We start from the raw sequence: 14976 nt of genomic DNA, 5'->3' as shown, positions 1-14976 counted from the left end.
TGGACATTTGGGCCAGTTGTCAAGCAACAGATTACACCTGCATCACTGCACACTTGGTGTCTTTTGAGGGAGTTAGGCAATGGTTAGCTGCTGGTCTCACTGCAGATAATGCTTTCAAATGCAGCTGCCAATACATGGATGGGTTTAATACCAATGCTTATGCATGGCTTAAAACTAGATGTCTCACAGTTGGATTTGTTGCCACCTACAGTATCAGTAACATAGTGAAAGCCACAGCTGACAGTGGATATTTTAGAGTCCTTTAGCACACTGCATCAATCTAATTATGTGGGACTTTCTCAAAAGAGAAGAGGTAGTCAGCAACATATTGATCATCTGTTGAAGATTACGCACACATTCAGTCAAAGCATTGAAGCAGTTAAAGATCCTTGAGCGTGCTAATAAAGTACCCAGGAGGTGCCAACATGTTGGAAGTCAACATAGTACATGCTGACATGTCTGTTTGAGTAGTACAAATCTATCAACAATTATGTATTTCAAAGGAAACGGGATGTCACTGTCAAAGTCATGACAATGGAAGTGGCCAAATAGGGGCTTCAGGAGGGCCTGATACAAATGCAATTTCCTTTCATTATTATGACAAGAGACGTTAGCAAGGAAGATAGTACCACAAGCCAAGTAATCCCATTGCTACATCTGCTACAGGAGCAGTTGAAAAGGGTGAAACAAATGTTCACCTATATCAGTGAAGAAGCAGTTTCTTTGGAGGTTGGTGTGATCCCTCACTTAAACATTAATCAAAGGATGCAAACAGAGATTGTGTCCTTCAAAGACTACATCTGTGCCACAGTACTTGATCCATGATACAAAAAAGTGTTGTCCACTTAGATTCTCTTCACTGAAATGAATGTCCTAGTTTACAAGACTTGGATCATCAGTATAGCGACTGATCTAGAAGAAGAACAACAGCAAATTTGAGGCTGGGGCCAACATTGCAGACTTCAACTTCCACACAGGGCAGTGCTGTTGGCTCATAGTCTCTGCAGCAGCAGCAGGCACTATCACCAGCTACTCCTAAACCCACAGGAATAGCTGCTTAAAGTTTACAGCCAATCTCAGCAATCAGAACAGTCTGCTCACTGTGGGGATACCAGTGGTAATTAAAATTAACAAACACTTAATTCCAAAGGATTATAGTGTTCCTGAAACAGGAGCGGATGATGAAGGCAATTGTTCTGACATCTCAGAGCAATTGCCCCAGCTGGCTCCCTGCATGCTGCAGGTGCTGGTATTTTAGAAGCTTCTGCTGAGTGAGAGGAGATATGCTTTCCTTAACTTCACTTCTGCAGGCAAGGAAGGAATGTTTGCTCCCAACCAACAGGAGCATAATAAGCCTCATCTGGCTCCCTGAATACTGCAGGAGCTGACATTTTTGAAGCTCCTGCTGAGTGAGAGCAGATATGCTTTCCCAAACTGCAATTCTGCAGGCAAGGAAGGCATGTTTGCTCCCAACCAACAGCAGCTTTATAAATTGTCCTGCCTTGTGGAAACATACATATTTTCCTTGCACAGTAAATGAGTGGGCCCAGGGGATAGATTCCTAGGGTCCTTACTCATCCTTAACCCTTTTTTATCACATTCTGTACTGGCAGCTCATTGAGGCTTGAGAAGGGATCCTGCACTCTTTCCTCCCTGAAATGAGTATTGTGCACCCCCCACAGGCCCTGGCTCACTCACAGAGAGTACAAAAATCTCATGAGTTATGTAATATGCAAGGTCATAAGGAGTGCATGGCGGGGTGCAAGTTATAGTTAGCTCTGCTGCAGGAGCAGTAAGGAATTAATGTTCTTCCATGAGGGATGAGCCAAGGATAGGTGCCAGTTCCTGCAGCACCTAATATGGTGCTGGCTCGGTAGCCAGCTCGAGCCTTAGGACCTTCCTTGCAGCCCCAACACAGTCTTTTGTGTAAGCCCTGGGTGGGCACTGGGGCACCTAACAGAGGCCTAGGGGATGGGGTCCCCTTGGCCATAAAGGCTCAGGAAGGCAGCAATGTGTCACCTACCTCTTAATTAAAAAAGGGCCACGGATGGGATTCCAGGGTCCCCAAGTGGTTTAGGGAGGGACACTGCAAGGCTCTCCGTGGCCTGTAGGACTTAGGGAGGAGTGCCTCATGCCCCCTCTCCTTATAAAACAATACAGCCCCAGGTGATAGGATCTGTAAAGGTTCAGGAGAAGGGGTGCACACCCCATCCCTTATTAGAAAATAAGATATGAGTGTCATGGATGCCCGATAACACTCTAGGACTTTATAATAAACAGTATGTTTATGCTGGTTGTGCCCCTGAAAGTGGCAGGGGAACCACCAAGCAGGTTTTTAATCTTGGGGGCCTCAGGACGTGAAGCAGCCCCGCAACATTAGAAATATTAAGAGTAAGTCTCCTGCATCATTAAATCCATGACCCAAGTAGAACTTACCATATTTTTAAAAGCACCCCTAGCTGGAGCGTATGCTCTTCACCTGGAGTGCAAGATCCTCTTGCGTTTTTTTTATAATTGCATTTTTTTGCCTAAAAATATTAAAAGAAAGATTCAAAAGCATATAGGTTTTATTTTAAAAAATATATATATAAATATATATATACAAAATATATAATATATATTCATCATCTTCAGGATCTTCTGAGACTAGTCAGTTTCTTTACCAAGAGTAAACCAAAATTATTAATCCCCAAATTATTTTAGTTTCTTTATCAACATGACAGGTTTGTCTCATTTGGCTGAAATAATAAATCTTGAAGCACCATTGAGAAGGACATTGCCTAGAATTTGCTTCAATGGTAAACAAGAGGTCTCCAACGGCCAACATCAGTGTACTGGAGAGGTGTGTTGGATAGGAAAATCCTTAGGAGTGGCTTATATGGCAAACTCTTATTAAGGTATCAACTTGTGGTCTCCTTTATGCACACAGTAAATTGCTATTACTGTTAGAGTGATCAGCCGGCTTAATGAGACTAGTTGTCTGTGAATTACTGATTCTTCTCACTTCTTAGTTAATGGAACACCACTGCACTAGCCTATGCCTTCTTGCTCCTTAGGCACCATAATGCTTACCTCGACTCTTCAATATTGACATTTTATTGTGGCACTCCACAGTCTATCTCGTCTGCAACGAGTTTGCTCTGAGGTGCTTCAGCAATGTACTCAAGACCAACAATGGTAGACGAAAATAAATGTACCATCCATTTGTATACAGTATCATTTTTCTTTTCATAATTATCTATACCTATTGTTTTAACTGTGTGCAACCTCCTTATTTTCTATTTTTCAACCCATAGGTAGCAAATTGATTATATAACTGGAAGTCTGGGGCTGAATGGTTGTTTGCTTTTGGTAACAGAACTGTCAGATTCCTTCCACAACAAATGTGATGGGCTCATTTACTTGATGAATGCTGTATTTGTCTATTTCCTACCTTTCCCTAATTCTCTCCATCCATCCATTCATAAACCCCTCTACTCCTGTTCCTCCAGGTTGTGAGTGAGTTCAGTTGTGTGTTAATTTCTACCATAAACATATCCTATACTTGTTGGGGTGGATGTGATTAAAGCAACACCAACTGTTACAGGAAGTAGTTAGTACCAAAATTGACATTTGAACACACCACTCCCTCCAGTCAGGCATAAAAGGCACAGAGACTTAATCCTGTATGTCTAAGGATAGGTAGTGTTCAGTTTTCTACAAATTATGCCCCATATATTTGTATCCTACTTCAGTAATGAGTCTTCCTCGCTCCTCTTGAGACTTGAGGGTTCAATAGGCTTACTTAAGTAACTCCACACTATGTTGCTAACTGGTATTTTAGTATAGCAGTCTCAGTCTTAGATTTTCGACTCATTCAGATTGCTTTCAGCCTACTTGGTGTTTTTGATACACTAGTTCACCTCACCAGGTTACAATGTCCGTAGCAATCCCTGTGATGTTATCTCTGTTAGTGCAGTTGTTCCACTGCTCTAGCTATTTTCAAAATCTTGCAGTAAGGTATGATGGACTAATTATAGAAGAGACAGCAGACATTGCTTTATCTGCCCAGTTAAGAATCAAAGGTCTCAGGAAGGAGGGATAGTTATTTTTGCTGCATGTTAACAGACCCAATTAGCAGTTGCCAGTTGTAGAGTATAAGGCATGGGTTAAGAATGTACATATATCACTAACATCGGGAGAGTGGGTGCTGCTCAGCCTCATCAAGCAAGTGTGGGAGGGTTGTCTATGGTCTGGTCACTCATATTATATTTTACAACACTGATTGTGGGAGAGGTCTGGACTGGATGAGGAAAATTAAGTAAAGAGATAAAAAATACACAGGATGAGAGATCAGGTTCTGCAATATTAAAAATCTGAAATTGAAGATGAGTGACACATTGGATTAATGTGGGCTTGAACTGAAGAAAAGAGGACAAACCCCCTCAGCACCTTGTGACCCTTACGGGTGAGTAGTTGCACTCTATAAATCCAGATTTGATTTGTTAGTGATGGCACAGGTACACAGCCTCTGGTGTCACTGACTTGGTAGCATCTCCTCTATAAATGTGTGTGGGGCACTCTAACTGCTAGTGCATAGACAGATATTCATGATACACAAATACCCACTTATTCAATTGAACAGAAATCAAATGTATAAAAGTCCCACCCTCTCCTCCCACAAAAAGCCTACCAACTCACCCAAACCTAACATAAAACAAAAACACCTTGTTCCCAATTGTTTTTCCCACCCTCTCCTCCCACAACAAGCTCACCTTGACTCCCAAACCCAGCATACCCCAAAACACTATGGTGGTCATTACAACCCTGGCGGTCAGTGTTAAAGCGGCGGTAAGATCACCAACAGGCCGGCGGGAAAATAATGGAATCACGACCGTGGCGGAAACCGCCTACAAAACAGCCACTTTAACACTCCGACCGCCACGGCAGTACAAACAAACAGCGCGGCGGTCACCGCCAACAGACAGACGGGAGACAATGTACCGCCCACAGTATCACAACCTACCAATCCGCCACCTTTTCCGGGGCAGATTCACCGCGAACAAAAACACGGCGGAAACAGGACTTGGAAGGGAAAACGCTCACCTCTACACACCCCAAAAGGAACCAGGACGCCATGGAACCCGAGCTTCACATTTTCCCTGCCCTTATCTTCTTGCTCCTCTACCAGGAGCACGAACGCCAGCGGCGAAGACCACAGTGAGTACTGCACCTACGAGACAGGGGAGGGGGGAGGGAAAAATCAGGGACACACACATGCAACACGCAACAGCCCCACCCCCACCCTCACCCACCACAACACACACACTACTACAGCATGATACATTACAGTTACACCCCCCAAACCCCCCAGAACAATGCAAAGACAAAGGGAAATGAGTGTAACCATTGTAATCTATTAAAATCCAGTACGCAAATATATATATACACTATAAACAAATATATACAGCAAGAATAGTAGTCCAGGTATTGCTCCATTGAAGTCCGTGGAACACTGGGCCCACACTGCATGGGAGAGGCTCACACTCAATACCCGAACATGACGGAGAGAACACTGCAGGGGCATCAGATAGAAATAAAACAGGCACCTCAGGCGGAAGGGAAAGGGGGGGCACCTCAGTCGGTTGAGTGCACGACGCCAAATCCACGAGGGGGCTCCATGCCCACTGTTCAATCCTGGGGAGTGCAAAGCCACAGTCACTCAAGTCTCTCCAGTGGGTGGTTTGCCCACTGTTCAATCCTGGGGAGTGCAAAGCCACAGTCTCTCAAGTCTCTACAGTGGGTGGTTTGCCCACTGTTCAATCCTGGGGAGTGCAAATCCACAGTCTCTCAAGTCTCTCCAGTGGGTGGTTTGCCCACTGTTCAATCCTGGGGGGTGCAAAGCTACAGCGTCTCAAGTCTCTCCAGTGGGTGGTTTGCCCACTGTTCAATCCTGGGGAGTGCAAAGCCACAGTCTCTCAAGTGGATTACAGTCTCCACTGGTTCTGGAGGGGGCTTTGTGCCCAGAGTGCTTCATCCTGCCAAGGACAGAGGTAGTGGATGCCTTTCTCCACTGGTTCCTTTCTCCACTGGTTCTGGAGGGGGCTTTGTGCCCAGAGTGCTTCATCCTGCCAAGGACTGAGGTAGTGGATGCCTTTCTCCACTGGTTCTGGAGGGGGCGTTGTGCTCAGAGTGCTTCATCCTGCCAAGGACTGAGGTAGTGGATGCCTTTCTCCACTGGTTCTGGAAGGGGCTTTGTGCCCAGAGTGCTTCATCCTGCCAAGGACTGAGGTAGTGGATGCCTTTCTCCACTGGTTCTGGAGGGGGCTTTGTGCCCAGAGTGCTTCATCTGCCAAGGACTGAGGTAGTGGATGTCAATCTCCACTGGTTCTGGAGGGGGCTTTGTGCCCAGAGTGCTTCATCCTGCCAAGGACAGAGCCACTGGTTCTGGAGGGGGCTTTGTGCCCAGAGTGCTTCAGCCTGCCAAGGACTGAGGTAGTGGATGTAAATCTCCACTGGTTCTGGAGGGGGCTTTGTGCCCAGAGTGCTTCATCCTGCTCGTGGCGGACTCAGTAGCATCAGTGCCCTTGGCGCTCATGGGCCAGCGGTGCTTGTGGCAGTGGTGTCCTGTTCAGCGGTGCTTGTGGCGGAGGTGTCCTGTTCAGTGGTGCTTGTGGCGGCGGTGTCCTGTTCAGCGGTGCTTGTGGCGGCGGTGTCCTGTTCAGTGGTGCTTGTGGTGGCGGTGTCGTGTTCAGCAGTGCTTGTTGCGGCAGGGTCCTTGGCAGCAACTCAGCTGCTGGCGGTCCTTTCTGGCCCAGCGACTCAGCTGCTGGCAGTCCTTTCTGGGCCAGCGGGGCTGGTGCTGGCGGTCGTTTCTGGCCCAGCGGGTCTGGCGCTGGCGGTCCTTTCAGGCCCAGCGGGGCTGGTGCTGGCGGCCCTGTCTGGCCCAGCGGGGCTGGTGCTGGCAGTCTTTTCTGGCTCAGCGGGGCTGATGGCGGTGGGCTCCTGCGCAGCGGGACTGATGGCGGTCCTCGCCGCCATGCTGCTCTTCCCAGACTTGCTGAGTTTCTTGTGCCCCTTCCCCACCTTGGAAGGTGTCGCAGCTGACTCCACACTCCCACCTGTACCCCTGGGAGCGGCTTTGATGGCTGGAGTCTTCCCCCTCTCCCGCCGGGCACTGGCCAACTTTTGATGCTTGACAGGTGGGGGACTGTCCGTGCTGTGGCTCCTTGCCACACTGGCTGCCCTGCTGCCTGGTGCACTCCAGAATCCGGTGATGACTGGCACCACTGGTCCTGGAAATGTTGTGGCTGAGGTGCTAGGTTGGGACCTGGAGAGTCGGGCCCTAGGAGACTGAGGGGGTGGGGGAGGTGAAAGAAAGAGGTCAAGGGTGGACAGGAAAAGTTTCTTGGGAACACTGGGACGGGTATCTGGAGGGGGTTTGGGAGTGGAGGAAGAGGTTGTGGTTGTAGGAGGTGTTAATTTGGTGACTTTGGGTGAAGGTGCATGCGCTGGAGGCTGTCGTGAGGTGGATGGCTGTTGGGGGGGTGTGCCTGCGTTTGTGTACCTTGGGAGGTTGCGGCACAAACACACTGGGAGAGGACACAGGGGACGTGTGAATGGTAGTGGGGGTGGTGACTGCACGTGAGTGGGGTGTGGTAGTGGGTGTGCTGGTGATGGAAGTAGTGGCTGTAGATGTAGTGCTTGCAGGTGTGAGTGGAGACTAGACTGGGAGGGAGGAGGGAGATGAGGAGGAGGGGGACACAGTGGAGGCAGTGGATGTTGGTGTATCTGCATGTGTGTGATGCTTGCGTGAGTGCCTGTGGGATGTGTGGTGCTTATTTTTGCCTGAGTTTCCTTTGTGTGTTGAGGTGTGTGCATGCTGGTCTGATGGTGTGCTTGGGATAGGCTGAGGTACAGGGGATTGGGTCTGGGTGGAGGAAGTTGGAAGGGGGAGGCTAGAGACAGGGACAATAGCTGCTATCAGTGCTGAGGCCAGAGTCTGAAAAGCTCGCTGGAGGGCTGTCTGACCAAAATGAATGCCCTCCAGGAATGCATTTGTTTGTTGCAACTGCCTCTCTACACCCTGGTTGGCATTCAAAATGGTAGACTGCCCAACAGTGAGGGACCTGAGGAAGTCAATAGCCTCCTCACTGAAGGCAGCAGGGGTGACTGGGGCAGGGCCTGAGGTGCCTGGGGTGAAGGTGATGCCCACCCTCCTGGGTGAGCGGGCACAGGGCAAAGGCTGAGGGGCTGCTGTGAGGGCGGTGCTGGTAAGGGGGATGGCGGCTGTACCTGTAGATGTGGGGGGCACAGACGTGCCTGCCACCACAAGGGTGCTCCCATCAGAGGACGAGTCTGTATCACTGGTGTCAGCTCCTGTCCCCGCCGTGAAGCTCCCCTAGCCCTCCGCCCCACTGGTGAATTCCGAGTCCGTATTCTAACCCTCCAGGCCCATGTGGGATGCAGCTCCCTCCTGCTCCGGTGCCACTGCTCCTCCGCCTGATGATGCTAATGCACACAAGAACAGGGAGACCACAAAAAGGGGAGGGGGACAGAAGAAAGACATGTTGAGTGCATGCATTACCGCTACCGTTAGCGGACACAACAGACACAGAAGCCCCCTGCACTACGCCGCACACTTGGGGTCCACTGTTCAATCCCTGGGACATGACCTACAAGGCTATTGCCAACATCTGCACACATGGATGTCACAGGTATAGTTGGCACTGTACACAGGTGGGGTGGTGTGCCACAGGGTCTGCCAGAAGAAGGGGACCTAACTAGCACACTCGCCCTGGCCTAGGGAAACCCACGGCCCACCTCCCCCACCCAGACACCTCCACTGCGCGCTGACTCAGCTGAATGAGAGTGTACTCACCCCCTTGTGGCTGCTGTGATGCCCTCAAGACCATCCAACTCCGAGTATGCCACCACCAGGATCCTGAACATCAGGGGGGTCATGGTGCGATGGGCACCCCTCCCACATTGGGAGGCCATCCCCAGCTGGGCCTCCGCCGTCATCTTGCTCCAGCGGCGAATGTCCTCCCATCTCTTAATGCAGTGGGTGCTCCGTCTGTGATAGACCCCCAGGGTCCGGACATCCTTGGCGATGGCACGCCAGATGTCCTTCTTCTGGTGGGCGCTGACCTACATGAATTGTACAGGGGAAAAAAAAAAGTTATTATCAACTGCACCGTCACAGTCATTGGCCCCCATCCCTACCCTTGCCATGTGGCACATGCACTCACCGTAGTTTCATGCACGCCTCAATCTCCCTCCCCATCTTTCATCCAACCCACTCCACATAGGAATAGCCCATACAGCATGCTCCCAGTGTGCTTACCTGTTTGTCTGGAGGACCGTAGAGTAGTGTGTACTGGGGAGGACCCCATCCACGAGTTTCTCCTACTCCTCAGTTTCCCCAGACGCACGAGATCACAGCAGCACTTGCAGTGTAGGTCCTCTCTTGTCGAAGATCAGGTATTGAGTGATTGAACAGATAGAAAATGGCGGTCACGTCCGCGGCGGTGCGTACCGTCACCGCCGGCATACATCGTCATTGGCTCCTGGGACCCATAGGGTCCAATGTTAACCATTGCAGAATTGCGCCGCGGTCTAAAAACCGCCTACCGCGCCAGTGTACAACGCCAGCGCAGTTACCTCACATCCCATTGTCCCACTTTACAGGTCAGGCAGCTGTCTTACTTTTTAACTGCGTCACACATACCTAGGCCTTGCCTCAACACTCATACATGCAAATTTCGGGTTATGAAACCTGTTCTGTGTAAGCTGTGGGTACGTACCTCTGAGTTGGTTGACTCTGTGCTCGCTGTTGTCCTTCATAGGCACCGTCCGCTGGGACATGTGAGGAGATGGCGGCATCCTCCGCTGTACAGACATCTGGTGGACCTGCCGACAATGGAAGAAAGACATGCGATCATCACCTACAGGCTTGATCGTGCCACAATCCTGGAACTGTGTGCCCAGTTGGAGCCAGACCTGATGTCAGCTATCCGCCATCCCACAGGAATACCCCCTCTAGTGCAGGTGCTGTCAGTACTCCATTTCCTTGCAAGTGGGTAATTTCAAATAACAGTGGCAATAGCATCAGGGATGTACCAGCCTATGTTTTCCAACGTGTTGTCCAGAGTGTTGTCTGCCCTGCTGAAACACATGGGGAGCTACATCGTTTTCCCTCAGGTGGAGGATTTGCCTACAGTGAGAGGTGATTTCTATACCTGGGACATATCCCCAATATCATAGGGTCCATTGATGGGACACATGTGGCTTTGGTCCCCCCCGCAGGAGTGAACAGGTGTACAGAAACCGGAAGAGTTATCATTCAATGAATATGCAGATGGTGTGTTTGGCAGACCAGTACATCTCCCTTGTGAATGCCAAATTCCCTGGCTTAGTGCATGACGACTACATCCTGCGGAATAGTAGCATCCCTTATGTGATGGGTCAACTCCAGAGGTACTGTGTGTGGCTATTAGGTGAGCACCTGGAAGCAAGTCAGTGGGAATGGTTGTCTGGATCTGGGGATATCCCTACAGGTTAGTGTGTGTCTAACAGTTGTCCCTCGCCATTTGCCGGTGACTCTGGTTACCCCAACCTGTCATAGCTACTGACCCCAGTGAGGAATCCCAGGACAAGGGCAGAGGAACGCTACAATGAGGCCCATGGGCGAACTAGGAGGATTATAGAGCGGACCTTCGGCCTCCTGAAGGCCAGGTTCAGGTGCCTCCATATGACAGGTGGATCCCTATTCTACTCACCAAAGAAGGTGTGCCAGATCATCGTGGCCTGCTGTATGCTTCACAACTTAGCTTTGCGACAACAGGTGCCTTTTCTGCAGGAGGATGGTCCAGATGGAGGTGTTGTGGGCAGCTGTGGAGTCTGTGGACAGCGAAGACGAGGAAGCAGAAGAAGAGGACATCGACAACAGGAACTCGTGATCCTGCAATACTTCCAGTGAGACACAGGTAAGAATACAAACCTGCCTACTACATGTACTTTAACACTACTTCCTCTCTACTGTCTGTCGTTTACACCCAGTGTATGGTCACTGAGTTGTCACTTTCCCTTACGATTTCACAGATGTGGGTCCACTGTGTGACATCTGCTTTGTTTCCTCATGGACTAGAGCTATGTGACATAGGTATGTTGAAATTACAAGTGAAAGAGCATTTTGACACTGTAATTGCTAATACACTATTTCGAAATCACATACAGACTCCAGATTGTTTTTTGCTCTAAGGGTGTTTATTTAGGTGCTCTATATTGGAGGGTGCTGTAAAATGGTGAGGGGTGATGGTGGAGGAATGTCCATGGCAGAGTCCGTCTGTTAGTCTCACAGGTGCATTGCCCAAATGGGCATAGAAAGTGGAGCTGGGGCAGTTTGAGGATGGACAGGGTGACAAGGTGGGACAGAAGGATGACAATTAGGGTGGTCTCATTTCTTGGCCGGGGTCTTGGCATCGTTCTCTGTTTTTGTCCTGGATCTCAGGGACCATTTGCGGGGGTGGGGTGCTGGTGTGGTTGTCCAGTGGCAGTGCCTCCTGACCACTAGCGCCGGCGGAGGTGGTGGGCAGTTCATCGTCCAGGCTGGTGTCAGGGGCCCCTTGTTGTGCCACAGTGTCCCTCCTGTTGTTGAGTACTTCCTTCAGCACCCCTCTGATGGTGCCCAGGGTGGAATTGATGGATGTGAGTTCCTCCCTGAAGCCCAAATACTGTTCCTTCTGCAGCCGCTGGGTCTCCTGAAACTTGGCCAGCACCGTTGCCATCGTCTCCTGGGAATGGTGGTAGGCTCCCATGATTTTGTAGAGGGCCTCGTGGAGAGTGGGTTCCATGGGCCTGTCCTCCCCCTGTCGCACAGCAGCCCTCCCAGTTCCCCTGTGTTACTGGGTCTCCGTCCCCTGGACCGTGTGCCCACTGCCACTGTCCCCAGGTCTCTGTTGTTGTTGGGGTGGTGGGTTAGCCTGGGTTCCCTGTAGTGGTGGACACACTGCTGATTGACGTGTCCTGGGGACAGAGGTATGGGGCCGCTGGGGGGGTGCTGTGCTGGTGTTTCCAGAGGGGGGAAGCTCTGTGGTGGCCTGTGACTGTGTCAGGGGAACCGACTGACCAGAGGTCCCAGATGGGCCGGGCTGGTCATCTAGATCCAGTTGGACAGAGCTGCTGTCATCACTGTGGGCCTCCTCTGTTGGTGGTGTGGACATGTGTGGACCCTCCTGTCCGGTGACGTTGGGTAGGGGTCCTGCAGGGGTATAAAGGGATGTTTATTACATCTGTGTGTGCCATGGTGTGCAATGGGTGGGTGACCGTGTACCCCAGTGCTTGCATTCCTGTGTGGGACCTTGTGTGATGGTGGTTTAGGGGGGTGTATGGGTATGTGCAATGGCCATGCTTTGGTGATGGGTGTCCATGCTTTGTTGTTGCATGCAGGGCTTGGTGTTGGGATGTGTGGGTTGTGATGTTGGGACATTTGTGAGGAGTTGGAGTGATGGGGGTGAGGGTGAGGGTGGGGGTATGTGATAGCATGAAAGTAGGGTGGGGGATGTAATAGTTAAGAGTTGACTTACCAGAGTCCATTCCTCCATCTACTCCTGTGAGGCCCTCAGGATGCAGAATCACCAAGACTTGCTCCTCCCGTGTTGTTAGTTGTGGGGGTGGAGGTGGGAGTCCGCCGCCAGTCCACTGAACCGCAAGGTGGTGTCTTTAGACCACAGAACGCACCTTCCCCCATAGGTCGTTCCACCTCTTCCTAATGTCATCCCTATTTCTTGGGTGCTGTCCCACTGCGTTAACCCTGTCCACTATTCTTCGCCATAGCTCCATCTTCCTAGCTATGGAGGTGTGCTGCACCTGTGATCCGAATAGCTGTGGCTCTATCCGGACGATTTCCTCCACCATGACCCTGAGCTCCTCCTCAGGGAACCTGGGGTGTCTTTGCCGTGCCATGGGGTGGTGTGGGTGATGTGTGGGGTGGTGTGTGTAGTGATACGTGGGGTGATATTTAGTGGTGTGTTGTGTGAGGTGCGTGGAAGTTATGTGGGTGATGGTATTGTGTGCCTGTGGATGCTTGGTAGTAGTTTGTAGTGTCTCTCTCTGGCCTTCTTTTGGTATTTTTGTTGTAGGGGTTTGTGGGTGATGTGGGTGGGTGTTTTATATTGTAATGGGTGTGTGGGTGTGGTGTGTGTATGTGCATCAGGTGTGTGTCTTTTGAATTGTCCAATGTGGCAGTGTTTTGTAAATGTGTGTGTATTATGAGCGCAGCGGTGTGTACCGCCAATGGAATACTGCGGTTGAAAGACCGCTGCGTGGATTCGTGTGTCGTGATAGTATGGGCGTATTTCTGTTAGGGTGACGGTGGAGGTTTTGTTTTCGACCTTTGGTGTGGCGGACTTGTGTGGGTGTCTCAATTTTGGCGGATTCTGAGCAGTGGGTCATAATGACCGTGGCGGAATTCCGCTGCCGCGGCGGTGTGTTGGCAGTCTTCCGCACGGCGGTAAACAGCTTTTGCCGCCAATGTTGTAATGAGGGCCCATATCCTAAATTTGACTTCCCACCCCCATCTCCCACAACAAGCAATGTCCACCCGTAGAAATAGCCACTGCCTCCAACTGGGGCAGCAGTTCCTTTTGGCTATGCTTAGTCTCCTCCTGGTCCTTCACAGTTCAGGATTGCAGAGTCAATAAAGATGGTGGTGATTCAGGGAGTGGTTTGGGACCCCAGCTCCGAGGTGGCAAAAATGACATTGCCAGTGGGATCCTGTTCTAGTGGCTTACGAGCACAAGCAGTATAAAGCAATCAAACACAAGCACTGAAATTAGTTTGTTTCCGTGCATAGGACCGCCAAGCAGGGTAATAGTACTCTGTTCTGGGCTGCTGTAGCTGATGTTAAGCGTATCTGTGACTCGTCTAGTACTATTGCATGCCATATTGTTGCGAGTGCTTGGGGAGAACATTTTATTATCATTTTGTGGACCCCCTCATCATCTGGCCAAAGAGAAAGTTGTAGCTAAAGAACTTTATGATTATGAAGAATTAAGACATCTTAGGGTTGAGGCGAAGAACCCCAGTTTCGATCATTACCTTTCACTTTGCGAAATGAATTGTTCAACTGATTTATAAAGATGGTCCGTACATACTTGGAGCATTCTTTGCTCTTTCGTTTCAGGTCTTGCACTTCAAAAAACACACATTGTTTTCCTGTCTTTTTTTTTTTTTTACACAATCTTGACATTAAGCCTTGTCCCTGTAATGACTTACATTGACAATCTTTGCTCCATGTTATGTTTTTTTTTGCAAATTTTATGAAAACACTAAAAAGCATTTTATAATTCCACTTTTAAAGAAATGTAGTCATGACGTTGGTTAATGTAGACCTGACCTTAGAATTTTATTGTTACTTATGAGGAAGTTTTTTTTATTTTATTTTTATGTGGGGCCTTTTCTAAAGTCTATTGTCTGAGCGAGCAGGTATATCCTATTTTAATAAATTATTTGTTTAAATATTCTACTTTTAATCTGTTATTTTTGTATGTTATGTGTTTTTGCATACTTTTATGGATGTAAAATATCTGAATTATGTTTATTGAATTGAATTGACATTGTCAGTGTCCCTCCACTGGTGGCCCGAGGCTGGCTACTACCCCCTCCTCTTCCTTGAGCACCACCAGGAGGTGATACTCCACCATAGTTGCCTCCATTTTAGGGAGGTGCAGCCAAGTGGTAGTGTCCTGCCAGGAGTGGACCTCTGGGGAAGGTTATCTAAGAGATGATTTATAGAAAAAAACATGAATTTTGGTACTCAACCCATAGTACATTAACCACAATATTGCTGTTCCCAGAGGGCCTCTGGAATTTTTTTAATGGGGTTCTTTGTCCGTTAACAAATTTTCCCATACATACGTTGCAGTAGTAGTGCATGGGATGAATTACCCCATGATCACAACCAAAATCAAAAGACGTTTTTACTAAAAAGGGAAG

The sequence above is a fragment of the Pleurodeles waltl genome, chromosome 5, assembly GCF_031143425.1.
Source record: "Pleurodeles waltl isolate 20211129_DDA chromosome 5, aPleWal1.hap1.20221129, whole genome shotgun sequence".
Lineage (NCBI taxonomy): Eukaryota > Metazoa > Chordata > Amphibia > Caudata > Salamandridae > Pleurodeles > Pleurodeles waltl.
This window is presented reverse-complemented; position numbering follows the sequence as displayed.